At 24.7% G+C, this 27694-nt stretch overlaps 1 protein-coding gene across 2 annotated transcripts in view; it reads right to left on the reverse strand.

Annotated features, from left to right (window-relative positions):
- LOC122529280 (gamma-aminobutyric acid receptor alpha-like) overlaps positions 1-27694 on the reverse strand; it is a 164197-nt gene that overhangs the window by 87954 nt on the left and 48549 nt on the right. The window contains exon 1 of one of the 2 annotated variants that reach the window (XM_043655239.1): positions 22058-22323. The exons of the other annotated variant lie outside the window; for it this stretch is intronic. The gene's annotated coding sequence lies outside the window, so the exon portion shown is untranslated. Of the gene's footprint in view, positions 1-22057; positions 22324-27694 lie in introns of those variants that run through there. 2 annotated transcript variants of the gene reach the window in all.

Here is a 27694-nt window from a genome sequence, read left to right on the forward strand (position 1 = left end):
AACCTCAAAATGTTTCAGCTTAGGTTTTGGATTATCCAAACTATTGCGATTCTTAAGTTACGAAAATGTAAAGTATTTTAATGTTAGGTTTTGAGATCTCAAGTCAATCCAATCTAAATTTTCGAAATTATGGTTCATCAATCCAAATGTGTCTTTATTTCTAAATGTTCCTCATTTTATATGAGATATTTTAAGCATGATTATGTTTTATTTCAAAATAATAGAGATTGTTATATACGTATCTCAATTTCTGCACATTTTCATCTGAAGTGAATCCGACAATGAGTTGATTTTTTTGTTTTCATATGATATTTATGGTTGTATGAAGTATAAATATGTACTCCGATATTCTAAGAATATGACAATAGATTTTAGCAGAGGAATGTAAAGTAAAATAATAAAAGCAAAATAAAAATATATTAAATAATAAAATAACAATAATGACTCTCACAGTAATTTTTGATCCTTTTTAAAATTTTTTCTCTTCAATTATCTCTTTCATAACTCTTGTTCTCTTGATTTATGCGTTTCATTTTTTTTTTTTTTTTAATCATATGAGCTTTTGTAAACTTTATATAACACTTTTACCATGTGCAAATAAATCTCTATACACACAAATGTAACATATTCTCTAAACTACTTTTCATTCGTAATCGATATTCTAGCAGGAACTGTTCATCACTCGTCATCTATAAAATGTTAGATTTTACATCAGAAAAGGAAAGCTTATCTATAATATGGATTGTATCATCATGACGTATCATCTTTCAAAAGAATATTTCTAACTCAATAGTAGTGGAGAAGCCTCGAAGCAAAACATTTTTCAATGTAATCGAATGGCTAAAGCTTTCTGGTGTTTATCGGTTTAGCCATTGGCGCTTTCCTTACTGTAGAACTTCGATATGAGTGGTTTCCAATACATACCTTTTCTCTTATGTACATGAATGTCTCGCTAGTTCTTCAAAGTATTTTTATATATATATAGTTTTTTTGCAAAATTAGGAAAAAATTAATCAGCAATTAACGTTTAAATTTTTTTAATAATCTTTAATGATTACATTTCAACGTTAATTATAAATAACCATTGGAAAGCCAATCCATAATTTCAGTCGCGTGGCGAGAGTTTATATTAAATAGTTCCTAAGCCATAATTGATATTCTGCATTTTGTAATTCAAGCCTAGATTAGTTAATAGGATCTGTACGATAAGCGGTGAAGTGGGGGTGAATGTGTGAATAAGATTTGTAAGACCAAGTTCCTTTTCTTGGCCATAGAGACCGAAAATAAAGTTTATATATATATAAATAACTATTGAATTAAATACCTTTTAATCGTTAATTAAATTCTTAATAACGATTAAATTCTTTTCAATTTTATCCCATCAATTGGATAACTTATCAACAATTAACTTTCTTTTAACGAAATTTTTTTTTATTGAAGAATTAATATTTTTCATGTGTTCTGTTGCGGCTGAGACACCTTGTAATAATGTGTAGAGAGATGATTTTGGCACAATTTCGAGATAATCAGATAATTTTACTTCCAATACAAAACTTAATACATTGAAATTTTTTACAGTAGATGATAATGGATTTGACAATAATGGATGACGATGAATTTTTCTATAATATCCAAAAATAAAGAATGTATGTCAGATACATATAATACACCTTTTAAGTTTTTGTAAAAAATCTTTTTTCCTTCACAATAATCACTAATTTATCAAAATTCTCAAAATTATCAAATTCAAAGGAAAGAGTAATTCTAAAAGAACAATTCTAAATATGAAACAATAAAGACTTAAAATAACAATAAATGAAAATATCTGTGAATATTAACCTCTTAAAAGTAACTATTCTTCTATATAATATATTTCTGCTGTTTTTCTATATCTCTCTCGTTTTATTACAATTTCAAAGTATAGTCTAAAAATATTTAAATGAAATTATAATCAAATTTAATGTAATAACTAACAATTGGTGATTGATGATTAACGTTATTAATTAATTAAATTAATCATTGATTTTTCGGCTGAATTTTCTTTAATCAACGATTAATGATTAATTAATGATTAATTAATGATTAATTCTATTAATCGATTAAATAAATCACCGAAAAATCGGCAATTAATTTTATTAATCGTAACCACTAATCATTCAATCAAATTAAACATTTTAATCGATCAATGCCCAATTTCGTGCTAAAGCAATTTACGGTCATGTATTTTGAAGTGCAATTTGATTTCACTATTGAAAACTATTAATAATGTCGTATGGAATTTTTTCTGACAAATCAATTTCAATGTTGTTATAATATTTTACTGATTGAGATTTACATGTACTTGTGTATTTTTAGTAGTAATTATTGGGAAGACTTCGACTTTGATTCTGTATATCAGTCAAATTTACATCAATGTAATGAATAATGTAAAATATTTGTCGTTACTAATGACTAGTATTTTAATCTAAATTAATCATTTAAAATTAAACAATGCACTTCAAATTAATCAATTAAAATCGATTTAAAAGAGAAATAGTATAGAAGTTATAATGAATTATTTAATAATAATATTAATAATATTATTTAATATTATATACGATTAAATTATTAAAATAAAGATTATTTTACTATAGCATAAGTACTAAAGCAAAAGTACTAAAAATAAAATTACTATAGCAAAGTACTAAAAATGAAAATTATACTAAAGTGAATTAAAGATTTGACTTAAGTAAATTGCATGTATTATTTCTACGACTCATTTACAATTTTATAATGTACTTCGTTTCTGTATGTTATTACATTTTAGTTTAGTAAATATAATCTGAAGTAGAAAATGTGATCTACGATTCTTTTTCCGAAATTATATATATTGCATAGTCATATCAAACAAAGTTTATAATCAAACTATTCATACATTAATACTACAAAGAAAACAAATTTGAGTATTTTAAGTTCTAAAACTTCAATTATTTGTAATTATATTGCACAAGTATTTACAGACATTATAAAAGTTTTTAATATCCTCATTACAATCACTCAGACATCATCTCTTCATAAAGCTTTAATTTCTAACCGGAAAATATAGGTCAAAGAATAAAATTTTTCAAGCCAAACAATGTGCCACCCGAAACTCACGGCTTTGATTAAACCAATTCAACCAGATATTCATACAAAAATTGATATTTATATATCACGTATATCTATAGAAATCATTTCTCTCACTATTACGCGAAACCATGTTTAAAATCATACAGAGTGTTTTGGTATTTATGGTATTTATTTAATAGAAGCCACATATGAAAGCTAGGAATTAAATTTACGCATACAATTAATTATTAATTTTTACAACTTCAAATACAGTACACTTACAAATACTAATGTATTTACACTAACATTTATAATTAGTTAATATTATTTCTGTATCATTAATAGATATAAAATATACGTTCTCGTTTAAGTGTCTCAGGATATTTTTTATTTCCAATATATTCAATATTTGTTGTAAATAATACAATCGAAACCGTCGATGTTACAACAAAAAGTAATCATCTGTGTATTTAAGTTAACTCAGATACATATATCTGTGTATACATATATTTGTTATTACATACATATGTGTATAGAAGTATTCGTATACTCGATGAAAAATTACTAATGTTTTAAACTGTTTAAATCTCGTGAAATAAAATCATACATTAATCCAATTGGATTCATTTTAAAGTATTCTACTATACCAATCTATACTTCTTCTTTTCCAAAGCTATTTCTACATCATCTAATAGGTGAAAAAGCAAAGATATTTCGTTATCTATAAAAACTGTAAACATTCAAATGTTTTTAAAATCACTGAAAATATATTTTTTCTAGATCTGCTAGATCTACTAAATCTTGAACATCGAAATCTTTCCTTTACAATGTAAAGTTTATACCAACCCCTCAAATATATTGAATCTTGACCATCAGAGTTAAATGACAAAAATTCAAAGAATCCGGACGTTTTGCCATTTATCATAGCTTGCATTATCATGCCAAAAAATCATAGAGCAAGTTCTAAAAAATCATTGTAAGATTTTAATCTTCGATACCATGATACATTTGATTACAAAAAAAGTTTTTTAATATTTCCAAAAGCATTTTAATTTTTATAATTTTTAAGAACAAAAGTTTTTGCTTTTCCACTTGCTACATGACCGAAAAATATTTTTGGAAAAAATTAACGTGAAGCTATGAAAGTGGAAGTTTGCACATGTACATACGTATATATTTTCGACAGAAAATGATTTTGTATTTAAAAAGAAATTTAATATTTTGAATGTTTTGTATTGGTTCAGAAATGTGTTTTGGCAAGATAATATTATCTAAAAACAATTTGTAAAAATGATATGTGCATCAATGGATTAAACCAATTAGATCAAACGTTAGGGATATTATGGAGAATCAATTTATCAATCATGAAAACATTGTCATCGTTTTGCCTTTCTATTTTATGACTTCAAGCTTTCTTTGAATAAGCTCTTTTGATTTGCTTGTTTGTTTAATTCTTGATTTGATTGATTTGTTTGTTTTGATTCTCTTTTAGCCGTTTCATTTAATTTTTTTATTGTTTTTTATTGTTTTTTGTCTGCTGATTTTTATCTTCTATCCGTTCTTTCTTTTTTAACAAAAAGCTCGATTGAATTTTCTTGTTAAAACAATATTATTTCTACTAAAATAGAAACTGAGACTTGAGTTCATATTTACAATCTAAAAATATTTTTTTTTGAGAATATTTGATAATTTTTTAATAAAAGTATTATACAATTTTATTTATAACAGTGATCCTTTATTATGACTTTCTCGTATAATTTACTTTAATAAATTAATTTTATTAGCAAAATTTTTGTCGGGAAATTTCACAGCCTAGTTTTTAATAATAGATCTGTCATTAACAATAAATTAAGAAGTACAGGTATAATTAATGTAATGAATAAAAAGAAATAATAAAAATAATTACTTCAACGGAATTTTATTATAAAATAATAATACTTAGTATCAATACTTCTTATCAAATAACTTAATTTATATTTTAATAAATAATTTAAAATTCTAGCAATTTATTTTTGATACAATTTTATAAATGTAATGACTACAATACCTAGGTGAAGATATTTTTTTAAATTCATTTATATTATTTCTTGGTTTGTAAGCATTTCCTTCGTATGTTATAAATCCATTTATTTATAATAATATTGATAAAAAAATTGCATTATTTTTCGTTTACATTAGTTTTTTTATAAAGTGAATTATAACTCTGTTATAAATTGAACAAAAAAGTCTATAAAAATGAACGAAAGTTTTAAAATACTGTTTGAACTAATTGTTCAAATGAAATTTCTTATAATAGTTTATGTTATAATACTGAAATGTTACTAAACATCTATATATAAATAGTTCTATAATTTAAAATAATTTAAATGAAATATCGTAAAACAATTTTAGTAATAATTAAAAAATTATAGTAATTATTTTTAATAATTATTAGCATTTATAATAATTTATCATATTTCTTTCGTAATTGCTAAAATTATAAGAACTAATAGTTAAAAGGAAACAAAAAGTTGCGCTTATAAATAATGAAAGATTGCATTTACAATAACATCAGTATTATAATTACTAATAAGTTTAGGTATATAATAAATATAAATGTAAATAAATGGATACAATCAACAAAAATTCATTTAATCGGACATTTTCTTTTTAAATAAACGCAATTCTATCCAGAACATCAGTTGAAACTACGAAAATTAATATTTAATATAATAAATATTAATTTGCTGCTGGAACAAATCAAACTTTTAAATCACCAATCACAACAAATCAACAGCTCACATTTCACTTATGTTAAGAACGTACATATTTGTTAAACAACAACAACAACAAATAATGGATATATTAATAAACATGTTTGTTAAACAACAAATAATGGGTAATAATGAATATATTAAAAATTGCAGTTTGGAAACGGGATACAACAAAGAATTCAGAAACAGAATATCTTTCTGCTAACAAAATCGATATTGCAAAAATTTATCTCACTATAAAAAACTACATAAAATTCTCTTTTATAGCATTTACGATACTAAGCACGCAGCAGATTAGCGATGATCATCAAACAAGATATCAAACATTCTCTTCATTGCTGAATCGCCAACGAATACGTACCGTCGTAACTATTTATCGTGGCAATATCAACATTAACAGCTGATTATTGTCATAATTTTAATACGTAATCATTTTTAAATCGCTGGAGAACAAATTTATTACTAATGGTAATTTATCAAACATAGATATTTTATGAGATTTTAAGATAAATTCTTCACAAGGTGAAATCTTAGAACAAGCAGTACGTAATATTCTTGAATATGAGAATAACTAGTGAACCAATATTCTGACATTCTGGATAAATCTCTAGACCTGCTTGAACTTTGTAATAATAAATATCAATTTGAAACATGATGTTGTGCAGAGTTTAATTCTCATCACACTTTGATCCTATTCATTCTATTACTCTTTGATCCTATTCAGCTATCTAAATCAACGCATATTGTGCAAATTGTGGACAAATTTATGATTAGGGTCAGAGAAAGCTTTTTGAGAATCCATCGACCATGCGTAACATACGTAGGTAGTACATGCTTATTTTCATATTTCTAAAGTTAGTTCTAGTTTTTTTTTTTTCTTCAAGTCTTAACAGCATTACTTTGTCGTAAATTACACTACACACTTCAAGTACGATAGCGCCTTTTAACCTCGAAGAAAGTCTAAAAGACAAATTTCTCATTCATCCTCGTGTAAGTTGCTATGGAAAAAAAAGCAGAAGAAAAAAGAAAGGAATTTGGAAAAAGACAGTCATTTAAGTCAGTTACAATCAGCCTACAAGAACAGTCTAAATCAGTCATTCCAAGTTAGTCTAAGAGAACAGTCGTTTAGAGTTTAGAGAATAGTTCAGTCAATAGAGACAAGAGAATCCCTATATTGAATTTTATACAATCTTATAGTATAATAGCCAAAGTATTATAATATAGCCGACGGTACATAGTCGATTATAGTGTCACAATTAATTCACTGGTTGATCTAATATTTGACACAAAGTATAGCCAATAACCAAAAAAGCAGAGGGGAGAAAGAGAGAGAGAGAGAGAGAGAGAGAGAGAGAGAGATAATTTGAAAAGTCATTGTTAGATAAACTCAATTCATATTACGAATTATATTGCCTACAATTATCAATTATAATTCATTAATATTACCCTTCGATTGTTATTTATGAACTTCAATTTGAATCCGCATTACGATTTGTTATGAATAATTAGATAAATAAAACATAAAATATATATTTATAAACAGTGGCTTTTAAAAGTTCGTGGAGCAGTTTTATCATATACAAATATTAAAATGATGATTTTTTCAAACGAGAATTTATTCTATTGATATTCTACATAATGTAGATAAAATACATTATTAAATTTTTTGTAAAAATTTTGCTAATGTACAATATAATTTAAACCGTATTGTATTTTATATGTACATTGTATTTGCACATATTTATACACTATATTTTTTTCATTATATAAGGTATTCAAAAAAAGGATTTGATATATAAAGAATTTATAGTACTCATCGAAAACAATAAAAATTGTAGTTTTTTTTCAAAGATAATTTTACATGATGTAATGAGTGAGAAAATGAAGATACTTCTTTTTGAAAATTGTACAAATTTAAACATTTCTGAAAACATTAAACAATTTTTTTCTTGATTAGATTTATCATCATTTTGAAGAATGAAGTTTCTCCTTTATAATTGCTTTTAAAACTTGCCTTATAATTTTTTTTCAGCATTTTATATAAACATTTTTCTGAGCATTTCTTTCAGCATTTATTTTTATATTTATTAACTTTGAATATTAGAATTATAAACTATACGACAGAAATTATAAACTATAAGAAATACTAACAGTTCGTCATTTAATCAATAATGTTGAAATATTTAATAAAATGATTTAAAATATCGTATAACAGGTTTAAGAGATCCTTGTAAAAAGATTTGTCCTCGATTACATATTTGAATTTAATCATAAAAGAAATTTTTGTTATTTTTAAAAACGTTCAAATTTTTGAAAAAAAGTATCTTTACTTTCCCACCTACCGCATTATATAAAAACATCTTTGAAAAATGCGAATTCAGAACTGTCAAAGTAGAAACCTTACTTTAAAATGAGAACAAGCAGTTACATAATTTTTGTTTATATTACATAACAATTTTCCATCGTTATTGGTTCGGTTATGTTTTTCACTGGAATCGAGTGAAAAACACAGATGAATTTAAAGATGACTTTAAATTAGTTCAAGGTTTTAAATACAAGATTATTACCAATATCAATAAAGATTGCGTAGATGTAGATCTTTAGGAAGTTTAAAAGATAGAATGTGACTATTGGGATACTTTTCTACATATAAACGACGAGTTTTATACATAACTCCATTTGTAAGGCCATAATCGAAATGCATATTTACAATTTCCACATTAGAATAATGAATGGATATTGTTAATATCATGAGAATAACGCTTACCAAACTGAACAAATATTGAAGATTTGTATTACGTTTTATGAAACAATCTTTGTTAACATTAATAATTTTGTGTTTATAATCTTGAACGAATACTTTGAATTCTTTTGTACAAAACATATTTAATGTGTACAAGGTGTTCCATTTGAAATATTTTACGCAATTATCTCTTGAGCTATTCGTTGTAGAAAAAAATGTTTCAAATAAAACTTACTTTGTTTCGACTGAAGTTGTTACATCTTTTGGTTACAAATTTTGTCTAGGTGAACGTGCTTCCAAGGTGATCTTTGTTTTTTTAAATAAAATTATGTATTCTTATTCACATAAACGTGTAACCCGTTTCATAATGAATTCATTGGTTTTCATATATTTGTATTCAAACTCCTTTAAAACCTCTACCTTTTAAAAGCCTTTTATCTCTGTTGAACGTAACAAGAAATTATTATCTTATTTCTCATATGCGAAATAGTGATCTCGAAAGTCAATGAATTGATTTACTCTATCTCTATCTTTAATTGTATCTTCTCTAATGTTTCAGGGCATTTTGGATATGATGAATTCGTCATGGAACAGGCTACATGTCGATTTGAAAAAAAATATATAGTTTCACTTCGAAAAAACAAAGCTCACCTTGAAATCTCGGAAATATGCCTATCTAAACAAAAATTTCTTGTGGTCATCAAAAGATCTCGAAATAGAGTAAATTTTATTTGAAATATGATTTTTATAACGAATAGTTTTGGAAGTAATTATGTTTCAAATGTAAAAATTATTTTATCTATATGTTATTGTAAAATTATGACATCGAACGCTAATGAATAATGAAAATTGATTTTTTAAAAAAAATATTTTAAAACTCATTCTGATTAGACATTTTTTACTTTTCTCGATAAATATTGTACTATACTATATTATATCCTCGATAATTTATACGAATTCTTTTTTTTTAACATTCTACGAATTTTTTTTTCTTTAACATTCTATACTAATCATTTCTTTGAATAACAGGATATTAATGATTTGCAACAGAATGGCAACATGATTAAAAATTAAAATAAAGAATTTAAAGTAATTAATATTTCGAATTAGTATTAATGGTTAGTATTAATATTTATTAGTATTAATTTTTATATAATTAATATTATATAATTAGTATTATATATTATTATATAGTAACTTATATAGTATTATATGATATTATATAATATAGTATAATTTTTTTATAAGTAATATTTATTAGTAATATTATGATATTATTAGTAATATTTATTTCTTTAGTATTTTTTATAAATAAGTTTATTAGTATTGATGTTTCAAATTTAAAAAATCATTAATTTTATATTAACACTACTAATACACGAAAGATTTAATACGTATTTACAGAAAAATGAATGCAAATTTTTCCAAAGAATCGAACAGTATTGATTTACCTAATATTTATTATGGTAACATGGCATCAATTTGATCATCTGCATGATGTGTTACGTAAAATTCAATGTATTGCATAAATATGAGAGTGATTAAAGTGCAAACGATTCGTTTGAAACAATAATTGTGTCGTTGACTCGTAAAAAACACGACGATTGTTCACCAACGAAAACAATGAAATTAATGCAGCTTTCAGCAATTAAGACGATAATCGATACGACAACGATATGACTTAATTAATTGAAGCGATGATAATATTTTACGAAACATTTACAGTGCAAGAAACCGTATATAATTAGAAATAAGATAATAAAATAACGTAACGAATTGTTGTATAAAATCTTTCCTCTTGCAACATTTTTAAAATATTTTATATTTAAAAATATCTTTCCAATGTAATGTAATATACTATATTAACGTAAATATCAAATATAAAATTTCTACATAACTAACTAATTAGTTATAATATTTATTAAAACATAAGATATCTTTCTCGAGGTACCTTTAAGGTATGTATATATATATATCCATATACATATACATATGTAGTATGTACAGAGTGTCTCATTTTAATTTATAAATGCAATTATCATCATATCTTCGTTATTTGAAAAATGTTTCAATTGCAATTTATTTTGCTTCAACAAGACAATAATTTAATAATTTGTTTCTAGGTGAACGCGTAAAGAAATTTAGAAATAAAATTTTTAAACTATTTTTTTAAACGAAATTACGTAATTTTTTTCACATCGAATCAATCGATACTTTCCCTATAAAAAAATATTGATTTATTTATATCGAACAATTAATAATTTAAGAGATATTTTTTATAAAATCTGTGCACAAAAGACAAAAACAGTATGAATATAAGAATATTACTCTTGTCCTTTCTCGTTTTTTGTATTATAGATTTTATAAAATTAAAGTATCTCCTAATAGTTTTTCAACATACATAAGTTAATCTTTTTTACAGATATTTTATAAAAATATTTCCTTTACATAGGTTAATATTTTTTTACAGATATTTTACAAAAATATTTCCTTTGTGCGTTTATCTAATACCAAACTTCTCGAGACAGAACAAATTGTATTTGAAACAATGTTTATAGATCAAAATTTAAAAATTTAAAAATTTAAAAATGGAGTATCTTGTACATGAAAAAAAAAGAATGAAAATATTAATAAAAGTTCATTTTTATAAAGAAATTATATATTTTACAAACAAAACATTTGTACAATGTTTATCTTTAAGAAATCTCAAAACATTAATGTGAACAAAAAGAAAATACACGTACATTAGGACTGCACTTTGTATCAGATACACCAACGACTGTATCAACCAGAAACTACAGAACATTTAAATTAAATATGAAATTCAAGAGGAGTTACTAAAATAAAAATCTTGTTTTCTATACTTGAAAATATACAGATAATTTTATACCGTTGCACAAAAATAACGTTATGCATCTTACTTTCGTCTTCATCGATTTCTTTCCTTTTCCCCTTTTTTAATTTGATATTTATTTCTAGTTTTATTTGACGAATAGTCAATATATTTATTTCTAGTTTTATTTGACATAGTCAATATATTTATTTCCTTGAATATTAACAAATCAAATGGAAATATAAGGTGTGAATATCCATGAAAATAATTATGTTAACATTATCAATAAGTATTAAAATTATATAATTATTAATAATTATTAACAAAATTAAAAAATCGGTAACTTTCTATAGATATTATATTTAGATTGGAATTATGTGAAAAATTTTCAAATTAACTGGTTCTGTAATTTCATACATTCAGATAAATGATATTTAAATAAATGTAATTGATAATCATCAATGTTGACTTGCTAACAGCTTTATATTAATCTAATTTCATGTAATATTTTTTTGATTAAAGCAAATACGGATCAATAAACATCTGTTTTATAAATCATTTATAGAAATACGAATATATAACGTGAAAAAACAAATTTGTTGCAAAATATAACATAATGATATATATATTTTTTATCTAAAAATAAAAATAGATATATATATCTTTTATCTAAATATAACAATCAATCATCTATGAAGATTTCAAATTAAAACATGAATATATAAGCGGAAGGATCGCAAGTTACCTAAAAAATACAAAATTCTTTTATACCACGAAGTATAAATTCTTTGACATAAAAGAAAATTGCAGAATTATGTTACAACTTTCTCGCTGACAATTTACAATCGATGTGACATGAAGTTTATAAATAAAAGGCAAAGAAAAAAAAACATAAATACATAAGTAAAATGATTATTAACATTTTATCATATTTTCTAATCGTGTTACAACAAAATCAGAAACGTTAAATACAGTGCAAAGTAAATGTTGACTTCGTTAAACCTTACAACCTGTTTGTTCAACAAAACAACTTCACGGCTCCTATTCTCATTCTAAATGTTCCCTCCTTTTAATGTCGAGAGCTTGCTAACATCGAGTAAAACATCACAGATGGGTCAACAAGAAATTACATCGCACCCCCGTGAACAGAAGGACTGCGATATTCAGTCGAGACACGATTCTTGAGAAAACGAAATCTGCCGTCGCGTTGTTGACAAGGCCTCCTGCCGTGAAAACGTCCCGGTAAATAATAATACTGACTTTCTTCCCACTTTGCTAGGATTTTATCGCGATCCTTCCAGTGTCTTTTATGTTTTCGCGATAGCCGCTATACGAGTCTGTTACCACGTGACGCGAACGAGAATACTCTTTAAAGCGATTTTCCCTCGAAAAACGGTTTCATAGTAACCGAGATTTCCTTTCTCCCTTCGGATATTTTTTTACTATAACCGCTAGTCAACATTTTCATAAGGTATTCTGAAATGTTTGAAAAAGAAATTAGACATTATAACAGTCGATAGCACATATCAATAGAATATTGTTTATTTTGATCTGCAGCATTATATATAATTTTTATTATATTTCATAAATATACTCTGTTTCTTTTTGCTGCTATTTTACACAATTATTGTCTTATAATAATTATATGGATTAATAAATGTCTGTCTGTTTTATGTATTTCATATGATTTCCATGTATACAATACTTGTGATATTCTACATATATAACATTTTTAAACCAAAGCAAGAAATAATTAATTCAATCCACTAATATATAATTTATCATTTAATTTTTTCAAGAGTCTATTTAAATAATATTACTTACACATATGCTATAATGTACTTTTGAAATTGCTCAACACGTGGAATATTTTATATAAATATAAAGTATTTTTTTTTTTTTAATTTATGATTAACGTCACATCTACCTTCTGGTCATTAGCGACGGCTAGGTACTGTTTCCTTCTTTTCAAGACGATTATATCTTATAGTAGATGTTAGTTTTCTTTAGATAATTCAGGACATTTTCTATGTGTTTCTGCGACGTCAGGGCTGCCAGTGAAGTTATTTTGTATTTTTGCTTTTGAGCGTGGTACTTGCTGCATTCAGATAGAAGATTGGTTGATAAAATTCGGTTGCATTGGATACACATTGGGAGTTCTGTTTTTTTTAAATAGATACTCATGTGTGAGTTTGCAGTGTCCTGCTCTAAGCCTTGTCATGACTATTCTGTCTTTTCTTTTCATGTTGTGGGTAGGCATTGTTTGATAGAAATCTTGGGTTATATTATGAGTTTTTGTTTTTTTGGAGGTGTTTCATATTTTGTTCCACGATTGTTTTTCGGCATGGTGTAATGTTACAACAAGGTCTTGATAAGGAATTCGTCTTCGGATGACATCCGACGAGGGCGATGTTGCTTCTTTGACTGCTATGTCAGCTTCTTCGTTACCTTTGATTCCCTGGTGGGATGGAACCCAAACGATGATTATGTCTTTGTTATTGTTGGTGAGGTACGTAAAAATATGTTGAATGTTTAGAATGGTTTCATGTTTTGTTTTACTATTTATGTTTTCTATTGCTCTGATTACGCTCATGGAGTCTGTAAAAATGATGGACGATTGAGTATTGTTGTTTTGTGTATGGTGAAAAGCTTCGAGAATTGCACAAGCTTCTGCTGTGAAAATAGATGTGGCTTTTGGAAGATGAAATTTTTTACGCATGTTTCCACAAATGATGGCAAATCCAATTCCCTGGTCAGTTTTGGATGCGTCGGTGAATACTTTCTGGTGGTTTGGATATTTACTGCATAGTTGTTAGAAGTTATTTCTATACTACTTATTTGATTACTTTATATTTGGAATATAAATATATTTATATTTTATATAAACATAAAGTATTAAAAAATATGAAAGAAGAAATAAAACAAAGATATAACGTTCGAGATTTTAATAACTAAATATTTTAAGTGCATAATTTGTTTTTTAGAATGTTTTACTCAAATAAACACATTTTTAAATTTATCTATATAGTTATATTGATTAATTAGGTATTATACGCGTACAGCGATATTTAAAACTGTACAGTTACAGTAGAACTTCGTTTATATGAATTTGTTGGAGAGTAAATAGTTTATATAATTGAAATTCATATAATATAATTTTTCCCTTACAATTAGTGATTTTTTTCCATATAAACCAAGGCCTAAAATAAATGAATTTAATTAGTAAGAGTTTATTTAATCGAATATTGATTAAAATTTGGTTCAAATAAATGGAGGTTCCTACAAACTGTTTTGAGGTCTACTGTATATTTTATTTCTAGAAAAATTAGGTATTAAAACAATTCTTAATGCTATATGAATCATTAGAACAAACATATAGGGTGTCTTATTTAAGTGTGAATATTTTTCTTTATCATAAGGATTTAAAAATTATTTCATACGCAGTTTGAATGATAGCCAATGTCCTGCAATTCAAATGTCGTTCTTTCGGAGTCTTTTCAAGGTCATTGACATTTTTTATATGATAACTATGTAGGTTTTTTGATTGCATCGCATAACTCATCAACAAATATATTTTTTAAATACGAAACTGAGAATCCATAGCGGAGAAGAAAATGTTCTTTTATAGCACAAAACATTCAAATCATTTGTAAAAATCATTTATCACTTACTTTCATTTGATAATTTATGTTAGGTCTTTCTATAGTAGATATTCGCATCTCTCATAAAATTTGAGTTCTTCTCAATTATATGTTTTAAATGTAACCTTCATTTTCGTGATTCAAAATTACTTGAAGATCTGAATGTATTTTTTTTTTACAAGTTACGCAAAAAAATATATAGTTATTTGGAAAAAATATCCATGACCTTGAAAACTTTGAAAAAAAGAAACAATATTTTGCAGAATATTGGCCATTTAATATCATTCAAATACATATAAAATTACATATAAAATATTTTTTTGCATCCTCACAATTAAGAAAGATATTTGAAAATTACACTTAAATGAGACATTCTGTATATATCTTTAATAATGTATATTTTTAATAATGTAAAATATAAAAACGTTTCATTATTATTTTTTTTATGTAACGTGAAACTCGTCTTAGAATTATTTCACCATATTCCTAAGAAACATCTCAAATATTATATATTTATTATCGTTCTAATTTTCTTCGTCAGATCGTATTCTCTATGAGAAAAATTCACCATAATTAAATCAGACAAGAAAGTTCGACGAATAATCATGTCCACGCGTTGCGTATGTAAAAGTAGTCTTTAAAAGTGAGTGATAAAGGGCCGAATGTAATACCTTCCGACCTAATTCTTTAAAATATAGAAGAGATCTTTCAGCGAGAGAGACGAACTTTTATGATGAAACTTTCTAATCAGCTTGGGAATAACTTGCATCTTCATTTCATTTCCATGAAATCAGATTGCCGATATATTGTACTTGGACCATGATTGAGTTTATTGAAAAAGATCGAATGAATAAACAATTGAGAAGCTTGTAGAAGATGTAGAATACTATCGTTTCGGTATTGAAAACTTAATTTGACGTTATATTTCTAAATGATATTAAAAAATTAATATAAATCTAAATAATTAATACAAATATAAATAATAATTTAATTAAATATTAGATATTAAATATTAATAATTAATAATTTTTAAAGCAATTCATTTATTTTCCAAGTGTAATTCTTTCAGAATAAATAAAAGCTTTTATTCTATAAAATTTTAAACTGCATATTATCGATTTTATATTAAAATCCTTTAGTTATTATAATTTCTTTCAATAATTTTGATTATTTTTATTTATGATTATACAGATGGAAATTTCTGTTTAATGATTAAAAGTGTTTAAAATATATAATATTTCCTAGTTAGTACTGTTGTAATCATTATATAATAGTATCAGTGCAATTTTTTGAATATTATTTAAATAGATTCTTCGAGAAATGGAATTTTTAAAAATTCGTTATTTTAATGATTCCTTTTATACAAAATCTTCAAGAAATTTGTTTTAGGGAAGATTTCACGAATGGTTTTTGTATACAGTCGCAATGTATATTTTTATTTAGTTAATCTTGTCATCTATTTTATTTACTTAAGAAAATAATTTCTTTTATAAATTTATTTTTCAAATTTTGCACAAGTAAGTTAACTTATAAGTAATTTAATAGGAAAAATATACGTATAAGATTTTCCTTCGTAAACATTCAATTGATAACACATGAAGCATTTGAAAGAACGAATGTTGTATTAATTGAGCTTTTGAAATAAGTAGATCTCTATGGTATAAATATTTCTTTTCACTAAAAAATATTTTTTCTTTTAAGAAGTTTCTTTAGTTTTTGTAGACAAAATTTACACCAAATTTTCTGATGTGCAAAAACGATTTCTGTAAATGCTCGCTTTCGCGAAACATTATCTTGTCTCGCGAAATATACTGTCTCATTTATCCAGCAAAGATCATTTATCGTTCTACAAAATCCTTTTCATTAACAAAATAGCTTACTTCCACGTTCTTCTTGTTACATTTTCTCTTCAAACATTTTTGTTTGGTGAGCACATGTACGTAAGATAGAATTTGTTGATAAGCACTGCAATTTACAAATTTATAGTGCAAGTTTATACGACATCGTACAAAAAGGATTATTAAATGAATTTCTTGAAAGAAAGTCTCAAGAAATAATTTCTTCTGTGGTGCTATATCTTCTTCTTTTTTTATTTAACTTATAATCAGATATGAAAATGCAACATAACGCCCCGTTATTCGAGTTGTTTTAAAGATATTTATGTAATATTATTTAAATATTAATTTCTACAGTTCTTATCTACTTGTATTTCTTTTCTTTTTAGTTACTTTAGTAGTAAAAAGATTTTTATATTTTTATTATTTACTTATAGAGGCGAATAGAAAAAAATGTTTAAACAGTACAAATAACAGCGTTATTTTTTGTGACAATCAATCAGTTATGAGTAAATGCAAGGTATTTCACTTATCATGAATTTTTCTTAGTTATTTTTATTGATAAAAGAATTGTAATTGGAACAAAGTTAATTGATTCAAAATTATAATATTATGCTTTGTAATTATTTCCCCTCTAATATATAATATAGTCTTCTGAAATTTTTAAGAAGATGATTTGATTAACTTTGATTAATTAATCCTATCTTGAAAAAATTTTTTCATTGAGAAAAATTGAGGTAGATTAATATATATATTAGTAAACTCCTAGAATAGATGATTTTTGTATCACAACTAACATAGTAGATAAAGAAAAAAAATTCTTTTCCTGTATAAAATTTATATAATTTGTATAATTTCTTTTATACAATTTACTTATGTTCATGTGACATATATATATATATATATATACACACACACACACACACACACAAGTATTAGTTTCAATCATTCTTTTAACCATTTATAATATTTAATATCAACATGTACCTATTTTAAGATGCGATTTTGATAATTTGTGTTGGACACATATTTTATGGAAAATATACTATAATAAAACATTTATGTATGTACCTATTTGTGTATATTTAAGTTCGTTCAAACATGATAGAAATGATTAATATTATTAGATTTTCATATTTTCACGTAAACTATGCTAATTTGAAAAATCTTTGTTTTAATAATATAATTCAATTAAATATTTAAATTTTCATATTTCTTTAATGCTCAAATGTTGGTAACTATGTATACGTACGTAAGGGAAAAGGGAACACAAATTGCACCCTATAAATTATAATCGCTAGAAGGATGCAAATTTCATTAGAATCTGTTTTTTTGTTTAAGTTCACTTTTTAAGTTCGTATAGATATCTTTGTTTGTAGCATGATTAATCTGCATCATTTGAACAGAAGTGAATGTATTACATTTTTCAATCACCTAATGTAAGTTTTAATTGTTTAATGCTTCAAATAGTAGATATTTTTGAAAAAGAAAGTAATTTTGTTCTTACAAATTTTTAGTTTTTGATTTTTAAAAAAACTGAAAAAATTCTGAGATGTTTATTGATGTCTTTACGTAATATACAATCGGTCTTTCAATCAAATATTTAAAGAAGTAATTCACTTTGAAGAAATTCAAAAGTAAAATTTGATATCAGACAGAAACGACTACGGAAGGTTAAAATTAAATGCTTTTAACTATGATTGAATATTTAAATATCTTTATTTTCAATGACATCCAATGACATTTTCAATGACTTTTATATATAAATTAGAGGAAAAATTAATAAAAATTGTATTTAACTGTTTATCTGTTACCTTCTCTTTTTCTTGCATTTCCTTCCTATTCCATCGATTTTATTTATAATTTCGTAAACTCTTTCTCAATTTTTATATTGCTCGTTGTGAATAATTTAATAGAAATGATAATAAATATCTAATTGATATTGGAGTATAAATAGAAAAGGGCTGCAAATTTCGAAAAAATAAACTGTTTTTCAATGACATATTGATTAAATGTATTATCTCTTTCAAATTTTAAAATAATTCTTTCATTTTCGAAAAGTAATTATTTGTTGATTCTTGTTGGAACAAAATATAGGAAAATATTGTTTTGCACATGAATTTCGAAATGTACATGATGGTTGTCTTCAGCAAAATATCATGCGTACATTATAAAAGAAGCATATAAAATAACATACAAAAATAAACGTACCTTATATAGTATTCATTAGAATAAATACTTGAATTGTTATAAGAGTGTTTAATGTCATAATATATAAAAATTTACTTTTATACATTATTTATGCTTTTTTTATAATGTAACGTATGATTATAATGTAATGATAATGACACTTTATTTACTGAATATAATCATATTTATCTAATTTGATGGAAATAAAACAGTTTGTCTTGGTAACAATTCCTTTAATTGAAATTGCGAGAACCAAGGTTATGTTAAAATCATAGCGTAAAGTTATTGAATTCGTCTTGATGTTCACTATAGCAATATGAGTGTCAGAAATATATAATGTCATTTAAAAAATTTTTAAAGAATTTTTTTAAAAAAACAATTTTTTGAGAATTTCTTATATTTTTTTTACAATAGTTGAAAGTGCATGAAAAGTTATGGCCGTTACATCTTATATAAGGTATTAAAAAATATTGTGAATACAGGTTTCAAATTTCTGCTTTGATAAATACAATATTATAAATACAATACGAAAATATAAAATGTACGAAGGTTCATAAGTTAAAAAAATTAGTTTAAATTAAAATATCTAAAGTAATCTAATTTTTATATTTTTCCGTAATTTTATTTCTAAAAAAATTTAAATTTTATATTCTTAGACTTTAATTGCTGAATTCAACTATATCTAAACATAACTATATACATAAATATATTTTGTCTCATGTAATATACTACAATTTTTCAGCAATTTGCAACGTAACAAAAACAAGTGGTTGAATAAAATTTATCAGTATCAAGAACACAACAAATATTTGGAACATAATCTATTTTCATAGCGAAACCAAGATTATCAAGATCAATCTTCAATATATTTTATTACAAACAATATTTACGATGAAAATCTATCATGTAACACGACTATATTTGGTAAGAGTATTTTATTATGAATCACGTGTTGATTATCACTATGAACAAGTGTATCGATTGTATTACGTACTTCGACTTACATCATTTTGTATTACTCCGAATTGTGTATAAATTTGATTAACAAATTAATGTATGTAAAAACAACTTTCCTCTATTGAAAAATATTAAACTAGTTTGGATTACTGAATGTAAACATAGAACGATGTTTAAAAGTGAACTATGCAATATTCTGCCCTTTTTTAAAAATTGTATTGCTGCTACCAGACTCGATTTATAATTCTACATATTACAATAATTCCATCTTGCAAACTTCCAGTATTATTTACTCTGATGACATTATGATAATAAAATTATTATGTAATATACTTTTTCAATCCATCTTAATACTACCCATAATGTAACAAGAAAAAAAGAAAATATATATGATTCTATTTAAAAAGTTCAAGATATCCTTTGTTTCGCTATAGAAACAAATTCTTTCCAACATTTTTATAGTACCGATAAATATTGCATTTTATTTTATTAAACAATCGTAATAAACAACAGAAATAGATGGAGTATCATATATACATAATATAATTCCATATGTATACACACAATTGAATATTTACTTACATGTATTTTACCTATTATTAGACGGATTTTTATGCATTTTTAAATTTGCATAAACGTAATTAAAGAAATGGAACTTGACGGAAAATTATTTCTTCTAGACATTATTGTGATTAATATTCTTCTTCTAATAAATAAAAATATTCTTCTATAAATATTTTAATATTTATTCTTCTATAAATATTTTATACATTTTGTACACTGTGTTGTATTTTTGCACCTTCAAATTTTCTATAATGCATTTTATAGAATGCTCTATAACTCGCAGTTTATTTGTTATATTTCTCCAAACAAATACGTAAAATTTACATACACATTTCTAACTTCAATATGTATGTCATTTATATTACATCCCAAATTTACAACACTGTATTTTAAAATAATTGTCTAACTTTTTAAAAGTAAACTCGGTTTTATTTAATTTAAATAACTTGGTTTTCTTATAATTTAAATTCTTAGCGAAATACAATATAATATTTATTTTTATCATCCAATTATTTTGTTCCGCGTCAATAAATAGTTATTATTATGTGCCTCAGTCTCACTTGTCATCAATTTACTTCTTCATCATTTTTCTCTATAATGAACCGCAAACATCAAATACAAAATAAAAAATAAATTCATGTTTTTAAAAACGTGAATTTTGTTATAATGTGAAGATAACAACTCAATTTTTAATATAAATTTCACTATAAAAAAAAAAGTCAAGTAAATCATCATATTTGAATATCAAATTACAAATTCTTCTAATAATTCAAATTATTAATAGATGGTATACAAAAAGCATTAATGAATAATAGAGTGATCTATCAAATTTAAAATTTTCAAATGTAAAATTCTGTCACATGTTATGAAAACACTTACAATCTGATTTATAGATTTTTTATAAATTATACAAACAATAATTTAACTACGTTCTTATTTCAGTTTGTCAAAAAATTTTTTGAGAATTTCTTATATTTTATATAATTTACATATTTTACATAAATCGTAAATTTTGCTGACAAAATTATTTATTAACGAGAATTTGGTGTGTAAAAATACATTTTATCTATTGCATTTTATATAATCACCAAATAATAAAATTTGCAATGAAAAGAACCGAAAATAATTTTATATTCCTAAATCAAAAATTGTATTTACGATCAAGGTATAAAAAGAGTTCTAAAAATTTTTATCGAAGATTAAGCAGTTTTGACTGTGCATTCGATTTATAAAATTGATTGTTAAGATAAAAATTCAATACTGAGCGTACAAATAAATAGCAATGAATGTTACAAAAAAGAAAAAGAATAAGATTTTCGATCAGAAAACTTTTCCCTTCGAGATGAAACTGGTATTTAATATTTTAACGTAATTTTAACACTAGTTCGCTAATATTAACAAACTGCGATTAATTGTAACAGTAAAAGAACAATTTTTTTTTTTCACAAACTTACCTATTACGTTTGTTCGAAAGACACTGAAATCTCCATGATGAATTCGTGTCCAAAAAAAATTAAATATTTCGTTCGTCACATGGTCATGAGACCGACGGTCACAAACAAATCCTCTGAATCGGCTGCATCGCGAAAGTGCGAGAAATCGCGGTTTGATCGGTAAGTTAATACAATAAGAACACGGTTATATACGAAAACATCGTCGACGATGATGAACGCAAAGTATCTAAAGAGACGAGAAGCACGTGGCGAAGCCACGACGCATACTGGCGTCTCGTACAGGACAGCTGACGAAGGGTGGCAACTCCGCATTTGCCACCCTGCGCTTTCCCTCTTACACTCTTGCTGATGCTCCGTATTGCTACTTCCCATTCCCTGATTCCCCACCCCCACCAGTTTACCAAAATTCATCCGATAGATGATTTATCGCAAATCTGCGTTCCTTTTCTTCCCTTCGTTCCTTTTTCTCCCTTCGATTTCTCTTTCCAACGAAACACAAAACTTGATATTTTTTAAACAACTCTTAGAAACAGAAATGCCGAAGCTGCTACTTCGTTCTTTTTATGCATTAGAAATATTAAAAATTACAATACAAAGAAATACAGATATACTTGCTTATGTTTATATCCTTTTAAAACTTTCGCTTTAAAAAAGATCATTAAAATAATATGTTTGTAGCTGTATAGATATTATTTTGAAACAATTGTGCATTATTATATTTCATTGTGTTTTGTAGGATAGTTGATAATATTAAAATCAAAAAACTCAACTTTGAAAGATTATTTCAGAAATATTAAAAGTATTAACAAATTAAAATTGAACAATATAATAATATATACAATAGCGAACAAAAAAAAAGTTTAAAATTGTATATATAAAGATACATGAAAATTATTAACTTTCATACCATTAACATTAATGATAATCATTTGTTCATTGTTCTTGTTAAATCTGATTCCATTTTATCAAAAATTATGGAATCTCGTATGTCACTTATCTTTTAAACTTTTCTCTATCCGTCCGCTGTAATTTAAAGAAAAACTTTTGAAATAACGTTTCAAATCCAAATCCTTTGATATTAATCCTTTTTTAATATTAATTATTATTATAATTATTTTTCTTTATTAACTAGAATTAATTTTCTTATGTTAAGAATAATATTTTCTTATTCCAAAAATAAAAAATTAAAAATAAAAATAAAAATTAAAAAGATACCTATCTATTGGACATGATTTATTATTTAAAATTATCGATTTTTATCTCTGTTTAAAACTCGAGCTTTACAGTTATAATGTAATTTTGTTAATACAGACATAAAATTTTATTAATGTTAATATTATTGCAGAAGTATGGTCATACTTTTTAAGTATTTTACGGAAAAGTATTATAAAGAATGTTTATTTTTTTATAAAGTATGAATAGTATCATAAATAAGAAATACATTATTGATCACAGATTGTTTGTTCCAAGAAAAACGTTTCGATTTACGTTTATATAATCTCTTTTACAGTTACAGGAAGGAATTTCCATTTCGTTCACATGGAACAAATACTTTTCAAAGTTTAAAATTGAATATCGATCAAAATTTGAAGTTAACATGCAGATATCTTTTAAATTTTGTCTTGTATTCAATTGCTAAAAACTACACTGCTAAAGAGAAAATTTCATACATATGTTCAGAAAATTTCATTATTGATATTGTTAACAAAGAGAACACTCGCATGACATTTTTATGAATTTAAACTTGAAACGTATATCATGGAAGTTATTAAGAGTATGAATTTTTTATTTAGTAAAGCTTAAAACGGTGTTAGGAATTATTCTAACGGTTGTATCGTTGAGAAACGAACGAAATTGAAGAACAAAAAATTCTGTAAATAAAGCTCGGGAGAAATTAGTGAAAGTAATTCCATCCATAGCAAGAGTAAAAAATCTGGAAGATAGACAACTGAATTTTGTACGAGTTAAAATGATATTGTAGAATAATAATTTTCTTGACTTCTCTCATTTTTTTTTCCAGTATATATGTATGTGTATAAATATATATATGAAATTAAAACAAACACAAATAAAAAAATAAAATAAAATATATAAAAAATAAAAAATACATGTATAATTAAAACAAATACAAATAAAAAAAACAATTGGTATTTCAAATTTCATTGCTGTTTCCATCTTTATTGCATCGTTTATGAAAAATTAACAAAGGAAACATTCTCTGAAAATTCTGATAACGTCTGATTCGTTTGAGAAAACTATGTACTATTCGCATTAACTTAATAATAAAAAAAGAAAACATTCACAAAATCGAAAACATTCCTACATTTCTAACAGACACTGAATTATATTTTCTACCTTGATATGTATAGCATATATCTAAAAAAAAAAAAAAGAAGAAAGAAAGAAGAGAGATAGCGATATGATGATTATATTAAAATATAGGTTAAATTTTATAAAAAAGAAAAAAAATTACAGACTACGCAGGCGTCATTTGCACGCGAAGTAATCGAAGTCAACATAGCTCGAATTCATTGCAGCAGGAAGAGATTTGCTGGTGAGAGATCCATTGTTGACAGTGCATTAGCAGTCTTCTGCGGTTCTACGGTACTCCATCCAGCAGCGGAGTTTTCTCGATACCCTCTCGACAATGGGATTATCGATACCAAACCGTGAACGGAAATTATTAGAATTCAACAAACCTTGCCGAATGAAAGATCGTAGAGTGCAAAATATAGAAAAACGTTTCTAAGATTGAATGCTACCATTGTGCGCATTGAATAAAATTTGTAATTGATCCTTCAACAATATTTCAAGTAAACAACGTTTCTCGAGAATGAGACACTATTGATTAAAACGCGTTATCATGCGTTATATATTACAGTATATCTATAGATTTTATTTGCAATTTATTTTACGCATTTTAGTATATTTAATATAAAACCTAAACATAAAATAGAAGAAAAAATCTATTAAATTCTACAGCTATGAAATGTGTATTAAATTCTATAGTCACTAAATAAATGAAAGAAGAGAAATTATTTACTTAACATGGATTTGATTCCTTTTTTTCTTTTATTCTTTTATTCTGAAAATACAAATGTAATTAAATATTTCAAAAAACATAAAAATATAAAAAATTCTAGTTAAGAAATTAATTAATACATAATATATTATATATTGACAGCAAGATCATTGAATTTTGAAAATTGTTTTTAAGTTTTTATAATCTATTTAATGAAAAATTTATTTGATTTATTGTACATATTCGATTTCAAAATATTATTGTATATAGATATATGTTATCAAACTACTACTAAATAACTAAATTTCATACTATCGTTCCAATGGGAAAGTATCTACGTGCTAATTAAACAAAATGCTAAAAAAATTAACCAAATATTCACTGAAACAAATTGTTAATTGTAAAACGGGGTTATTAAAAAAAAATTTCATACTATCAGTCTTATTTTTATTGTTTTTATTTTTATTGTCATTGGTTTATATATGATGAGTGGCATATAGTAATACAAAAAAGAATGATACGATTAGTTCCCTTTTCCTAAAGAACTGATATAACTTTTTCTGCTATTGATTTTAAATCACCCCGTAATTTTATGTTTATTATTAAATTCCTTTATATTAAAAAATAATTACATTAAAAAAGAATAAACGGAGAGAAAGAGTATAACTTACAAGATTTATTTCTCTGCTACTTATTTACAAATTTTTTTGTCGTAATTCGATAAAAAATCTAAAAATGGAAATTTATTTAATAAACGTAAGAAGTTTCTCTTTTTGGAACTCCATTTTATTGTAATATCATTACATAAGTATTAAACTTAAAAAACTGTTATCTAAAATCTAAAAAAAAACATTAATTCTGTTAAATTAATTAATAATTTACAAAATCTGCTTGACAGCAATAATTCTCCTCAGAATAAGAAATATATCTGTTTTTTTTAATAACTTTTGTATAACAGTTTTTTTTATAAAAAAAATTTGTCTCTTATTTCTGAAACCTTCCACTCCTTTGATTTCTTCTAAATATTTAGAATTTACTGTTGAATTTTATTTCAAATATAATCGAAATTCTTGTAAAATATAATCGAGGTACTGTACAGTAATTCTGTCGTTATATTCGATTAAAAATAAAAGAGAATAAATAAACACGATTACGAAAAATCTCCTTTATAATCAAATCGTGGCGTACACGCCCAATGACATTATTTCCAGTAGTAAAAGAAAGAAATATAAAAAAGCGCGGACAAAATCATCGATTTAAAGCCTCGTTATCGTTTATTAATGGAGGAGCTAGGAAACCATATTTTTCAAATCAAGGTTGTTACTGATTACTACTATTTACGTAGCTTTTTTCTCCTACGAAGTACCAGCAGAATCTCAAGGAATCGGTAATTTAATCCGGAAATCGATCTCGCGTCTTTCCTTCTTCCTCTTAGTTGCAGTCACAATCGTGACCGTTTCTCAAGAAATACAGGCACCGATCACGTTTTTCTCGTATTTTTCTCGCTACGTCGTTAACTTAATGGCAGATTTCACCACAAAATTGCAAAGTGTAATTTTCAGATTTCGTTCAAAACAATTTCTTTGAAAAACATTATATTCAATATCACGATCTTACTTTTCTAGTAAAATATTTTTTCGTCAAGTATATCGACAGCATTTAGTGATTTTTACTACGGTTAGTTTTGACTATAAAAAGAGAAATAAAAATTTCATATAAAGAGAAATAAAAATTTATGCGATATCAAGCGAAAGTTTTGACTATAAAATGCTTCTTTGCTTTGCATTTATACGCGTTTTCTTTTTGTAAATCATTGAGAACTTTTATAGCTATTTTCGTAGAGAAATGCCGATATTTGATTTATTGGTATGAATGTTATATAATATTATAGAATATATTATACAATGTTACAGTATATATAATATATAATAACGAAAATATATTCTATTTAAACTTTAATCACTTTCAATAATCATTTTCGACAGAAAATTGGCTTTATTTATACAATATATACAATATTATTCTACATATATATTTTATATACAATAGCAAATGATGCAAATAATATTTTTAAAAAATTACGACGTTACATTAAAATAAAAATATGAAAAATATAAAAAAATATGAAGAATAAATTGAAAATTAAAAACATGCTTTCAGATAGAATTTTAAATAGAATATATTAGCTCTTCTACAAATAATATTTTTACATATGCATTGATGAGAATTATTAAAATTTTATTCGCAAATATTGATTAATAGCTGGTTCGAAATAATTTGTGCAATACGTACTACAATAAAAAATAAATATGTATAAAATAGAATAAAAATAGAAACAAAATGTAATCGTCTACTTTCAACAACTGTCCACACTAAAATCATATACAACAATATATTGTAATGAAAAATCATCTTGTTAGAAATCGTATTTATTATGCAATTCATGTTCAAACCGAATTAAATATTATTATTTGCAAAGAAGTATAAAAATATGTTTTCTATTTTTGACAATAGAAACAATGTTTATCAAGAAATAAATAATTTTAAGCGATTTATAAATTTGTATATTAATCATGTTTCACATAATATTTCATACATTTGTATCACTACTTATT

The sequence above is a fragment of the Frieseomelitta varia genome, unplaced genomic scaffold (genome assembly GCF_011392965.1).
Source record: "Frieseomelitta varia isolate USP_RPSP 00005682 unplaced genomic scaffold, Fvar_1.2 scaffold_282, whole genome shotgun sequence".
NCBI classification, from domain to species: Eukaryota; Metazoa; Arthropoda; class Insecta; order Hymenoptera; family Apidae; genus Frieseomelitta; species Frieseomelitta varia.